Here is a 12,638-nt window from a genome sequence, read left to right on the forward strand (position 1 = left end):
GAGCTGGCTATCTGCAGCAGATATTGGTGCTTTTGGTGGCCTATAGGACAGAGGGTCCCGTCTTCGTCCACATGCCTTAGGAACAGTGTTCACTACCTCTGCTGAGCTTGCTCCTCATTGACAGGCACTGTCTGGCCTCAGGCCACTTTCTGTTTCTGTTACCAACAGCTGGCCCACAGGTGGGAACTGGAAGTCAGCCCCTGGTGATGGCAGAGAAGGCTTCCGGGCCACATGCTGTATCGTAACCAGGCTAACGGCCTGAGATGCAAACCTTGGATCCTACAGACCCGGCCCTGTACCTCGAGGCTCTGCACACTCCCCTCTCCAGGGAGAGGAGTCTAGGGGCATGTTACAGAGTGGGGAAAATGGTCTAGCCAGGCTGCCAGTGAAGGTAGTGTCGAAGCTAAGGGTGGGGTACGGGGCGGGGGGCAGAAGCAATGGCCAGAGGTATGTATGTGTGAGGGTGTGCATCCTTTTAGGCTGTCTCAAGAGGGAGTGGGCAGGGTCTAATTTTCCAAGACGGCTCTTCTGGCAGCGGCGCGCAGTGTGGGGTCTGCACACAGGCAGAGACTATGGAATTGCCACTTTCTGGCCAGACCTTAGGGGTGGCGGATCCAGAAGGCAGGGGATGTGTTTCAAGTTGGACTTGACAGGATGGTTGGAGGCGGTGGGCAGGGCTCCCAGGCGTCTGCCCTAAGCAGCCGGCAAGGGGCGCCTGTCCCCAAGGAGGGGGTGCCAGGAGGAGCGCTTGTTGAGGCCCAGGAGACATCTGGGCGGGGGTGTCGCGTGGGCTGTGCAGGCTGAGCTCGGGAGAGGGGCCCGGCTGGAGGACACATTTGGGAGTCGTGAGCATTTGGGTGATATTTACAGCCCAGGAATGGATGAGATCACCGGCCGGTGATGGGGAGGGACCTGGAAGGGGTTGGGGGGTTGGGCCGAAGCTCTGGCCCACCCTAACCTCTCTTTATCTCTACCCACCTGGTTTTGGCTCAGCAGGATCCTTTAGGTCAGGTTCTGGGCATCAGTTTGGCCTCTGGCTAGTGTCCAACCAGGGTCTCTGGGACCCTGAGGCTGTGCAGGAAGCTAATTAAAGCCATGCAAAGCACTGTGGAGTATGTCACCCCCCCAACCCTCCCCCCACCCCCGTGTCCACTGCTGGTTTACCATAGACACACCTGGCTCCCTTCCAAGGATTCTAGGCCAACCACAGGGCTCCCTGTGATATAATCCTTCCCTGTTCACAGGCCTGGCCCAGTATCCCAAGCCCTGCCAAGGCCACACCATTGAGCCTAATTTCTGGAGATTGATGGCTGGAACCTGACTCACAGTGGGTAGGTAGGTGCTCTGGGAAACTTGTCTGTAGCAAGCGGCCCTGGAAGCACTGGGCTCAGAGCTGGCATCTCCTAAGGTCACTCAGGACCCCTCGAAGGTCCCCATGTCCCAGAATCTGCATCAGGGCTTCATATCTGGACTTCAAGGAAGATCAGCCCTGTTTATCTTGTGGGTGGGGCTTTAGCACAGAGTTGGGAGAATCATTTTTTAATCCTTAAATTAGTTCTAAAATATTAGAAGCAGCAGAATGTCCGGCAGTAGATGTCTGGTGAGACTGAGAGCATGCATGTTCAGAGAAGTGAGACTTTCTCAGACGAGCTGGACACAGAGCTACTCACAGCTCTAACCAGGCGGAGAGCCCCTCCTCACAGTAGGAGAACTCTGCCTTAGCCATGAACCATGCTCCGGTGCTCAGCCTCCTCAGCATGGGGTAGGAACCTTACATTCAAGGGCCCACTGGGACACTACCGATGTCCCTGACGTGAGGAAGAGACTTGTCTGACTAGGGTTGTACCTGAGGTCATTCTTATTTACATAATTGGCTATGAGCTGAGGCTTGCCTAAGATACCCTGGAACACAGGAATGTCATAGGATTCTAGGTGTGGACCTCTCTCCTGTGCTCGGCAGCCTGGGATGTCCTCTGGGAGGGCAGACAGCACTCTAGGCCATGGTAAATGTGTGAACACCAAGATTACTTGTCTTGTCAGATGGTCCCAAGTCATTTCTAGCCATTGTGGATTTTACTATCTCGTGGTGCCCGAGTCCTCTCCCCTGAACCATACACAAACCAAGGCCATCACCAAGGCCCATCCTCTTGACCCTCACACTCTAGGTTTGGGTAGGACAAGGGGCCCCCAAGGTCTAGCAAATGATAGATGGGAACTGGACTGAACCTCACTTCTGTGGGCACACCAACAAAGCACACACACACACACACACACACACACACACACACACACACACACAGAGGGTGGCCAAGCTACACCTACCTACTTACCTCAAATAGCACATGACACAGGGAGGCTGGCAGGCTGGGAATATTTGGACCCTGCCCTCCCAGCCAGTACTGTGGCTGGGCTTGGAGAAATGCTTCATGTTTCAGCACAGGCAGAAAGAGGCAGGGCCCCACTCATCTACTGCACACATCCACTAGATACGGACTGTGTTCCAGCAGAAGGCACAGAAAGGAAGACTTCTAAGGGCTGACGGTCACTCTTGAAGGCTGCCCAGACAATCCCAGGCCTGGGCTGTTTCAGAGCTACATGGGCAAGAGCTGACCACATTGCAGGGTCAGGCACGTGGTACCCACATTGACAGATGTTGGCAGGAGGAGTGATACATGATCCCCTCGTGTGGACTAGCCTCAGTTCCCCCAGACAAAGCAAGAGGTCAGACTCTGCTCCCGTGCAGATCCTGCTCTCTTGAAGACCTACCATGGCGTAGCCTGCCCCCTCAACTCTCCAGAGCTGCTCCTGTGAGTGCTGAGGCCTAATTAAACCCACAGCCTACCGGCCCAACAAACACCAGGGACTAGCAGGCCTCCGATTTGTCTTTACAGAGACAGTGAAGAGATTTATGGGCAATAAAGGAACATCCATCTCGGGGCGGGAAGAGGAGCGGCAGCCGGGCAGCCCCCTCCTCACACCAGAGCGCTAGAGTTGCATTAATGATGCCGCCAAGGCTTGCAGCTCTGCTGACAAAGGAGAGAAGTAAGCGTGGACAATTAGAGAAGGATGAAGAGCTCGCACGGCCAACTCTACACCCAGCCACCAGGCAGGCTACCCTGAGAGGATCTGGGGCCCCGGGCTCCGGGGCAAGGTCCAGCCACTGTCTGATACAGTTGCCTCACAATTATTTCTGAAAAATGATGGAGGAGGGAGAGAAGGAGGGGAGAGAGGGAGGGAGATATGAGAGGATGGAACGTGTGCCTCTGGTCGGTCGGACTGTGGGATTCTGGGTAGCAGTCCATGTGCTGCTAGGCAGTGAGGTTTGGGCAACAGAGGCTTGCAGGACTCTTCTTAGGTCTCCTCTCTGGGGTTGCTTCGCCAGACCTATCCCTTGAGACTTTTTGGCCAGCTCTCCCTGGCTCCCAGTCCCATCCCTTCTACCCAGGATCCCACTGCTATCACTGTCAGCCTCAGTACAGCTAAGCACTCCGTCTGCTACCTCTGACTAGCTTGTGTAAGCTGGTGGCCTGTCCGTCTGTCTACCTGCCATCTATTCCACTGACCAGCCCTTTCCTATTTCTCCCTCAAAGGCTCTGCTTTCTCATGGAGCAACCATGACCTTCCTACTGCTTCGTCCTCAGCCAGTAACTTCCAGGACTCTGTCCTACCCAGTTCCACCCATGAAACCCCCCAGATCTGCAGAGGGACAAGTTGGCGATGAGTCCTGTCCCACAGTAGGGTTCCAGCCTAGGAAGTTGTGCTGTGGTCCCTACTGCTATCCTCAAAAAACTTATGACATTAGTTCCCTGGGTCTCTCTTGACCTCACATTTGGGTCTAGCCTGTTCAGAGGCTCAAGTGAGGCAAACGTTAGCTCACCTGCATAGGTGAGAGAGGGGGTTGGCTGGGAGGAGAAAAGCTACGCCCAGACCATTCCCGAATTCAGGTCAGCAGCTGTCACCACCACAGTGGGTTTACTCTGAACAGGTTAGTCCCAGGGAACAAACACCTTAGAGCTCCACACTACACAGTAGAAGTTGGGCCACACACACTGTGCCCACCACTTACTACAGAGGCAGCCCTGAACCTCGGGCCCAGTATGGAAGATTCAATACAAACACCACTCAGAGTTATTGCCCCACCCCTACCCCCACTCCCACCTCCACCAGGGGCCTGAAGGGGTCCCATTTGCCTATTTACAGGCCCTCCTAGACCAGCAGAGGGACAGAAATACAACCGGCTGAGGTTATGGGGACAGACAGTAAGAAATGTGAGGGGAATCAGACTGGCAAAGCCCCTGGAGGCTCCAAGAGGCAGGCTGGGCAGAGGATTTTCTGATCCTCGGAGAGCTGATGATGACACCATTTACCCTCAGTGGGCTCTTGGTGACAGTGGAACGGAGGCGTGTGTGGGCCAGGTGGAAAGGCAGGGTCTTGCATGCCTATGGCTCAGGGTCTCCTTGAGCAGCAGCTGTGCCAGACACCACAGCCCCTTCTCTGCCTCCACCAGCCCTGGCTCACCGTGTATGAAGAAGGAGCAGCTTGAAGATGTCGAATTTCCTTACAGAGTCAGTGGACAACAGTGTTTAATGATGGGCCAGAGGGGCCAGGGATAAAGCCGTATTAATACTGGGAAACAACATAGGGTTACCCGGTATAAAGAAGGGCGAAGGAGGCAGTGCTCAGAGACCCTGATCCCATCACCCTGGTCCCCTCCCCACTTACCGTGATGTGACACAGCTTTGTGAGGTCTCTGGCCCCAACAGGAAATGGAACACAGTCCACATGTGTCAGGCCCATCGCTTTAGGTGGACAAAACCGGGGTTGGAATATCTAGAACCATCCAGAGAGTTCCACCCCACCCCTCCCTTCCCTGAGCCTTCAGAGCACTTGGACCTTCCCCAACACCATCTTGTCTTCCATATCCTCCTGCCTTGGCTGTCCCTCACAACGGGACTCCGCGTGTTGCTCTTGCTGGTCTTCAGCTCCAAGGAGAGAGGTTTCAGCAGCCCTTCAGTCCCTCACCTCCCTAGGGCTGCCCAGGCTCCAAGTCAGCTGAGGACTCTGGACTAGGAGGAGCTGGGCTTGTCCTGGAGTAGGGTGACCCCATCGTGACACATGGGGAAAGAGTGCTGCACTAGGAGTAGAGCAGGCCCAGTTCACTGGACAGACCTTGCACCAGGGCAGAGCCAGGTGTGAAGCCTGTGGAAGTGACACCCTGTGGTGGGCATCTTCTCTGTGTGGGGCTATCTACTGTGAGGACCGCCTTTGCCTGAATCTCATTGCCAGCAGCACCTAGCAGTGTGTCCCTCCTCTGCTTCCTCCTGGAGAGCGCAGCCCAGGCTGGAGGTTTTGACCAGCTGTCCACGGAGGCAGGAAGCAGCCAGTTCTGGCTCTGCAATATCAGAGACATAACCCGAGGAGAAGCTTCACGTTACCCGGGGGCTGGTGTCCGCCAGGCTCGCTCCTGCACGCCTCACCTCTGATTTGGAGTAGCAGAAGCCTCTGTTCCTTAGACCCCACTGTCCACAAGTTAACTTTGGCGCTTGTCTCTGTCCGTTATTACCACTGCCCCTCTGTAGCTGGCTCCAATCTAGACATGCCCAGGCATGTGGATACCTGTTAGAACCTTTACGTGTAGAGCCATTACATGTAGCCACTTGTAGGATTTGCTGTGTCCTCCAGAGACACAGCACCAAGCAGCTCTGCTGGCTCTGTGCTAAGCACCCCAGGGACACTTGGCCCAGGCCAGATGTTGATCCCTACGGAAGCAGAGGTCCACAGGGTCCTATGGTCTGTGCTGTTTCTTGAGGCCCCACAGCCTGCTTCCTGGGACTCATGCCAGATTCTCAGACCCTAGGGACCAGCTCTGACAGGGAAAGGCAGGGTCAGGGTCAGACAATGTCTGAGTAGCTTCCTTCCCCCACCTCACTACCCTGCATCTCCAGATAGTTCTAGAGAACTAAGCTGGCAGAAGGGGACATTAGTCACTGAGAGATCTGTCTTGAAGTCTCCCTTCAAGTTCCCAAGCTACAGGCTAAATGCAGTCTCTCCTCTGCACACTCAGCCTGAAAAAAGAATGAAATTCACTTGTAATTGGGGTAGGTGAGCTGAGGGGCTCCCAGGCCTTGCCTAGGACAACATAGACATCATCAACCCTGAATCTCTGTGGTTTACTTGTGCCCTAGAACCCCACGGTTACCTGGATTGTGGCAGAGTCTGTCAAAATCTGCAACCGCGTGGATCTTCACTTAACACTCACCCATGTGCTTCTCCTCAGAACCCAGGTGAGGTGCAGCTGCCAGTGTACACTGCTGCTGACTGGTGTCACAGGCTGCAAGCTCTCTATGTCCTGAGTTCTGTGTCCAGTGCACCTGTAGGTGGACCTCCTGAGTCACTCCTCACTGTCATCACGGTGCAGGGCTGTGGAACCCATGTGCTACAGCCATGGCTGACGGCTGTGCGTAACCTTCCTGGACCCAAGCATTCCCTGTGTCATAGGCCCAGCATGCCCTGCCCCCACAGCTACCCTCCTAATTGGGCATTCTCCCTGACAGAGTACCACGAGGCTGTCTTGTTCTCATTCTCATTCTGTTGACGTTGGCACAATCTACTCTTTGAATCCTAGTGGTTATAAAGAGGCTAGAGCAACTGAAATAGCTCCCAGCCCCTGGGAGCCCTCCAGTAGGTACAGTAAGGATTGTTCCTGGGCAGATCGGGTGGCAGATGGATATGGCCTCGCTAACTCGGGCCAAGACTTGGCCAGACCCTGCAGTTCCCCCCGCTCAGAGTCCAGCCCCAGAGAGTCAACATGGGACCAATCCAGTGTATGTTGCCAGCTCGGACTGGGACAGCCTGGGTGGCAGAATTCAAGGGACCCAAATCACCTACCTTTGGAAGTTGTAGAACGTCACAAGATTTCTTGCACTTCTGAGTGCCTTCTCCCAACCCCACCAACCTGGTTCACACAGACTCTGGTTTCCTGTTAACATACGAATCCAGCCTACTTTGTTAGAGGTCTGGCAGAAAGCTAATGCCCTGGGTGGCTCCTATGCGGGGTACATATGGGATGCAAGCTTCAGACACATTCAACATTACTCGGAGAGTAATCAAGGCCAAGAGGAGAGGTGCAGTAGAGACAAGGACCTCTGGTTGGTCACCCTTTTAGCACAAGGCAATATGACAGTCTCAGTGAAACCAGCAAGGACAGAGCCCTGAGGTTGAGAAGTTCATATACTTGCTGAGGCCCTGGGACCCACAGTGATGGAACACTGGGCTCTAGTGGTCATCCATAAAGGGTAGGTCCAGGCCCAGGCATGCATGCCATGCTTGGGCAATCCTAGTACCAGCCTCCATGTTGCCAAGCTTCTCCTCTCTTGAGACTGAGATTTCAACATAGTTTTAAAGATTTGTGTGTGTGTGTGTGTGTGTGTGTGTGTGTGTGTGTGTGTGTGTGTGTGTGTGTGTAATACAGGTAGCCAAGGATGCCAGAAGTTACAGGTAGTTGTATGCAGGAATCGAACCCATGTCCTCTGGACAGCAGTACTCGCTAAGCTGTCTTACCAGCCTGATTTCAACATATTTGACCTATTTTGAGGTCTCCCCTAGCAGGTGTCCCCTGGACAGGCTTCATTCTCATGCCAAGCAGTCTGTACTAAATCCAGCCCCACCCCTCATTTAGTCATAACTCCTTGCTGGTGTCCCTGTGATGGGTCCCAGTTCTAGGACCTCAGCTCCTTTCTTGGTACCTAGCTACATGAGGAGGTATTCCCGGCATACCAGCTCCAAGACAGACCCCACTTTTGCAGCCTCCCATCTACAGGGCCGTGGGTGAGTTTCATCCCAGCAGCCGGCCACCCTCTGATGAGGAAGCAGTGACTTCAGACATCTTTCCTGGTAGTAGCCAATCTGGCCTTGGGGTCCCTAGAATCAGAAGGCTCAGGCAGCAGGCCCCACCCTCAAACATCACTTCCTCTGTGTGACACACTGTCGCTGTTCGGCAAATCCCAGCCTACCGGACAGTACCTTTCTCAAGCTCTGTGGGTTCTAGAGGAGTGCAGGCCTGGCCTGAAGGAGCAGCCACATTGAGGCAGACTTGGGAAGTGAGCAGTGACCACCATGCTGGCCCTACAACACATGAGAAGGAACCTGGAAACAAGGCTCCTGCCCCAAGGGGGCACCCTGCTGGGATTCGGGGCAAAACCATCCAGAAATAGCCAACCTGGAGATGGACACCTTGTGATGTAGCAGGAGGGGACCAGCTGTGATCATGAGAATCTACAGGGTATCTAGGACTCACCGACAGAACAGGAACAGCTGTGCCTCAAGGGACTCACAGAAGTCTGGCTGTCCTCTTTCTAACCCATACGGGCCTCCTGGGGATGAGACGAGTGTGCATAGTGAAGAATGTCAGGTCAGGGGGCCACAGCTGTCCCTCCTGACAGTTTCTTCTCCCATCCAAAGCAAGGACCTGACTTCTTTTCACCAGAAAAGTGGGTCTTGGTGCAATGAGTAGCTGAAGGCCCTGGCCTCCATCTTTCCAGTCTGCAGGCTTAGACCCTGGGAACTTTTTCAAGTCAGCACAATGGCCTGGCCAGGATGTGTAGGTAACATGCTGGCTAAGAGAAAACGGCTGGATTCTCAATGGCAGGACTTCGAGGAGAGTCTCTGACTGGTCCTCACTGTACTCCAGTCTTTCTGACCTCAACAGATCCCTTAGAAAATCTCTGGGTATCCTGGCACGAGCTACCCAGCTCACTGCTGCCCGGAAGATGCCCCCAGACCAAACTTCGCTCCTTGACTTTGACCTCCCCTGAAATCCAGGGTGTACTTTTGAAGCAAAGGGTATACACCAGGGAAACAAAGGCCAGTCCCAGTCAGCCCCTCTGGAGTTCTGTAGCAGGCTGGGGACTTTGAATCTCAGAGGTGTTCTGAAATGGGTGTTTTTCCCTCTGTCTATATCTTGGGATCTTTGAGCTCTACTCCTGGAAATTCCTCCTTCTGTACTTGGAAACCACCCCACAGCTGGAAAAATTGCAGGAGAGCCTCCTGTGTGCATGACCTGGGCCTCAGTGTTCTTGATTCTACTGTATCACACCGTTCTTGTTTTATAATCTTTCCTTCCTTCCCTCCCTCCCACTCTCCCTCCTTCCCCCTCCTTTCTCTCCCTCCCTCCTTCCCTCCCCCCTCTTCCTCCTTCCCCTCTGTCTCGTGTGTGTGTGTGTGTGTGTGTGTGTGTGTGTGTGTGTGTGTGTGTGTGCATATGTATGGAGGTCAGAGGACAACTTGAAATAATTGTTTCTCTTTTGCCACCGTGTGGGTCCCGGGGAGCAAATTCAGGCTGTCGGGCTTAGGAACAATGCTGTTACCAGCTGAGCCATCTTGCAGGCCCCAGTGACATTTTCCAAAAGGAGCAAGTGTTTAGTGCTTACTGCATATGCATTCAGCTAAGGGAGACTTTACGCTGTCTTCCTGGAACCTGTCTGAGCTGGAGCAAGCCAGGGTGCCTGAACCCTGTCTCCATTGGCGTCTCCAGAACCCACCTCTGGGCCTCCTTCAGTTCGTCGCCACACGGTCTCCTCAGCACCTTCCTTTCCATCCCCTCCTTACAGTGGTCCTCACCCTGCAGCCCCAGTTCACTCTGCTGCAGTCTCATAAGACGCCATCACACTTTGCAAATTGCTGTTCTCTCCCAGCGTGGCGGTGATGGAGGCTGATGGGACATGGATGTGGTTAGGAAGATTGTGGCCTGCTCTGCCTGCCTCGCACTGGCCATTCCTCACTGGCAACCAAAGGCTGCCTGTGTCCATCAACCCAGAGGTAACCCCCGATGCTGACTGTAAACAGCAAAGCAGTTTTCTTCTGCGTACAGCCAGAGGCTGCACTCCAGGAGCTCCCACGCCATGCTAGAGGCCCGAAGCTCTTCTAGCCTGGACAGCTATGGAAACCACAGGCTGTAGAGATAAAAGTGTTGAAATAAAGTGTCACAATAGGAGGGGTTTTCCCTCAGGGCATGACAGGTCCCACTCATCCCTTACTGGAACGCCAAACAGGCCCCCTGGGGTGCCTAAGCCCTTCTACTTACAGTTTCTGGACCCAGGTCTCTCACTGTGGGAAGTCAGGCCTTTTCAGAGTCTGGGCTTACCTGGCCAGGTGAAGCCCACACTGCAGAGCCCCATTATGTCCCACACCTCCTGCCAACTACATATTGTGTATGGGAGCTCACAGACCCCTTCCCAGAATCAGGGACTAGAAGCCACCTTTTGGCTTTAGGTACGATAAGTCAGGTGCATCTACCAGGAACCAATGTTTTTAGCATTCCACAGCCAGCCCTTCATCTAACATGTCTGCTGCGGGCTGTGCATCGTGTTCTAAGCATATATGTATATGGAAATGTGCTCACCGTGGAGGGCATGCACAGGCTCTGGCTTTACATATATGCAGTATGTCTGTGAACAAGCTGCTTTTATACATATTTATTACATATGTATCTGTTTACACTGTTTTGATGCTCATAGGCACACGTGTCTATGAGGATGCTGCAAATGTGTACAAGTGAACGCGTGTGAGCATGTGTGTGCACAGCTGCCTGCCGTTCCATGTGTCTACCTTTCTGAGCTCACATCTGCACCCTCATCTCCATGTTGCTCTGCGCTCCAGGTTTTCCCCTTCTGCCATTCCTCTTTTCCACCCAGAGAGTCGCCCCTAGAATGCAGAGCTGTGCTCGTCTGACTCAGACACAGTGCATGTAACTCTGTCATCTGCCGGATGACCATGCTGAGTCCCACACCTCCTGTGGAAACCATGTGTGCCTGACACAGCAGCTGAGCTCAGAGGTTAGGTTCCTGTCACTCTGGCCTTGAAAGGGGCTCTGAGCTGGTGCTGGGTCATTCCTCTCTCGTTCTGGGGGTGAGTAGAGACCCCCACCTTGTGGTGAAAGGTGGGGTCTGGGCTAGACAAATGCCCATGCTGTAGACTAGACCACACAGTGCACACTATGCCCAGGAGTCAGAGCAACATCCAGGAAGAGGAGGCTCTAGAAGGGTCCTTGAAGCCTCTGCCCTCAGCCAGGCCTGGCCAACACGTTGGCTCCCTTTTCTGGCTGGTGCAGCTGCCTCAGCAAGACAGAAAATCCATACCAGGCCAAGGGATGCTTCCAGGGAGGTCAGACCTGCTAGTGGGTGGGAGGGGAACCAGGGGAGCTTGAAAAGTGGCTCCTAGCCCCGCATATCTTCTGAGTGAGCTATGCTGGGCCAACACATGGCCAGGCTCCTCCTGGCTACTTCCACTCCCAAGAGACACCTGGCACAGCACCAGGAGCTCAGGTCCTGGCTGGAGCTGGAAGAAACTCAGGCTCTATCCACACCCTGGCAGGCATTACCACAGGAGGCCATAACAAGGGACACCTCTCTAACCAAGCAGAGTCTCCCCTTTTGGCCCTACCCAGAGTTTTCCTTCTCTGCCCCTCACCCCACAGGCAGACAGGGCTTCAAAGGCCCCTTACGGGGGCCCTTCCCTGCTGCTGCCGCTGCCTGAGGGCACAGCTCATCTTCTTCCCAGGGGATCCGTTGCCCTGGATACCACCTGCACCCCCACCCTTGGCTGTCAGTACAGATCAGAGAGGCTTCCTCTGGCTCCCCAGGCCCCTGAGCTGAGGATGACTGATAGGCTCAGCATCTTTCCTTCCCAGGAGACCTGCTTGCCAGAGCATGTCTGAGGTGTTGGGTAGTGTTTGTAAGTGAATGGGTGTAGAAATAAGTGAATGAATGAATGAATGAATGAATGAATGAGTGAATGAGTGAATGAATGAATGAATGAATGAGAAAGAACAGGTGTCCCAAGTCTGCACACAACCTAGAACTGCCCCAGGCATGAGACAAAGAGGTTTAGCACCTTGTGACTTGCAGCCCCAGCCCCAGCCTTGAAGACCGGATGATGGAGCAACAGGTTGGGATGTCTATGGCCAGGTGCACCTGCTGGTGGTGGGCCAGGGGCGCTGTAAGCTCTGAGGAGAGGGGACCCAGATGGTCATAGAAACACCTGCTGCTGCTCTTAAAGCACTTTAAGACTGCCCCGCCAGCCCTCTAAGACCAGCACTGTGTGTGTGTGTGTGTGTGTACGTGTGTTTGTGTGTGTGCACATGTGTGTGTATATGTGTGTGAGTGTATGTATGTGTGTATATATGTGTGTGAGTGTGTGTGTATGTGAGTGTGTTTGAATGTGTGTATATGTGAATGTGTGAGTGTGTGTGTGAGTGTATGTGTGTGTATATGTGAGTGTGTGTGTGAGTGCATGTGTGTGTGAGTATGTGTGCACACGTGTGTGTATGTGAGTGTGTGTGTGTGTGAGTGTGTTTAAGTGTGTGTGTGCGCGTTTGTGTATGTATGTGTGTGTGTATGTGTGTGAGTGTATGTGAGTGTGTTTGAGTGTGTGTATATGTGAATGTGTGAGAGTGTGTGTGTGGTGTGTGTATGTGTGTTTGAGTGTGTGTGCACATGTGTGTATATGTGTGTGAGTGTGTTTGAGTGTATGTATGTGTGTGTATGTGTGTGAGTGTGTGTGTATGTGAGTGTGTTTGAATGTGTGTATATGTGAATGTGTGAGTGTGTGTGTATGTGAGTGTGTGTGTGTGCATATGTGAA

Source organism: Rattus rattus, chromosome 4, assembly GCF_011064425.1.
Source record: "Rattus rattus isolate New Zealand chromosome 4, Rrattus_CSIRO_v1, whole genome shotgun sequence".
NCBI lineage: Eukaryota > Metazoa > Chordata > Mammalia > Rodentia > Muridae > Rattus > Rattus rattus.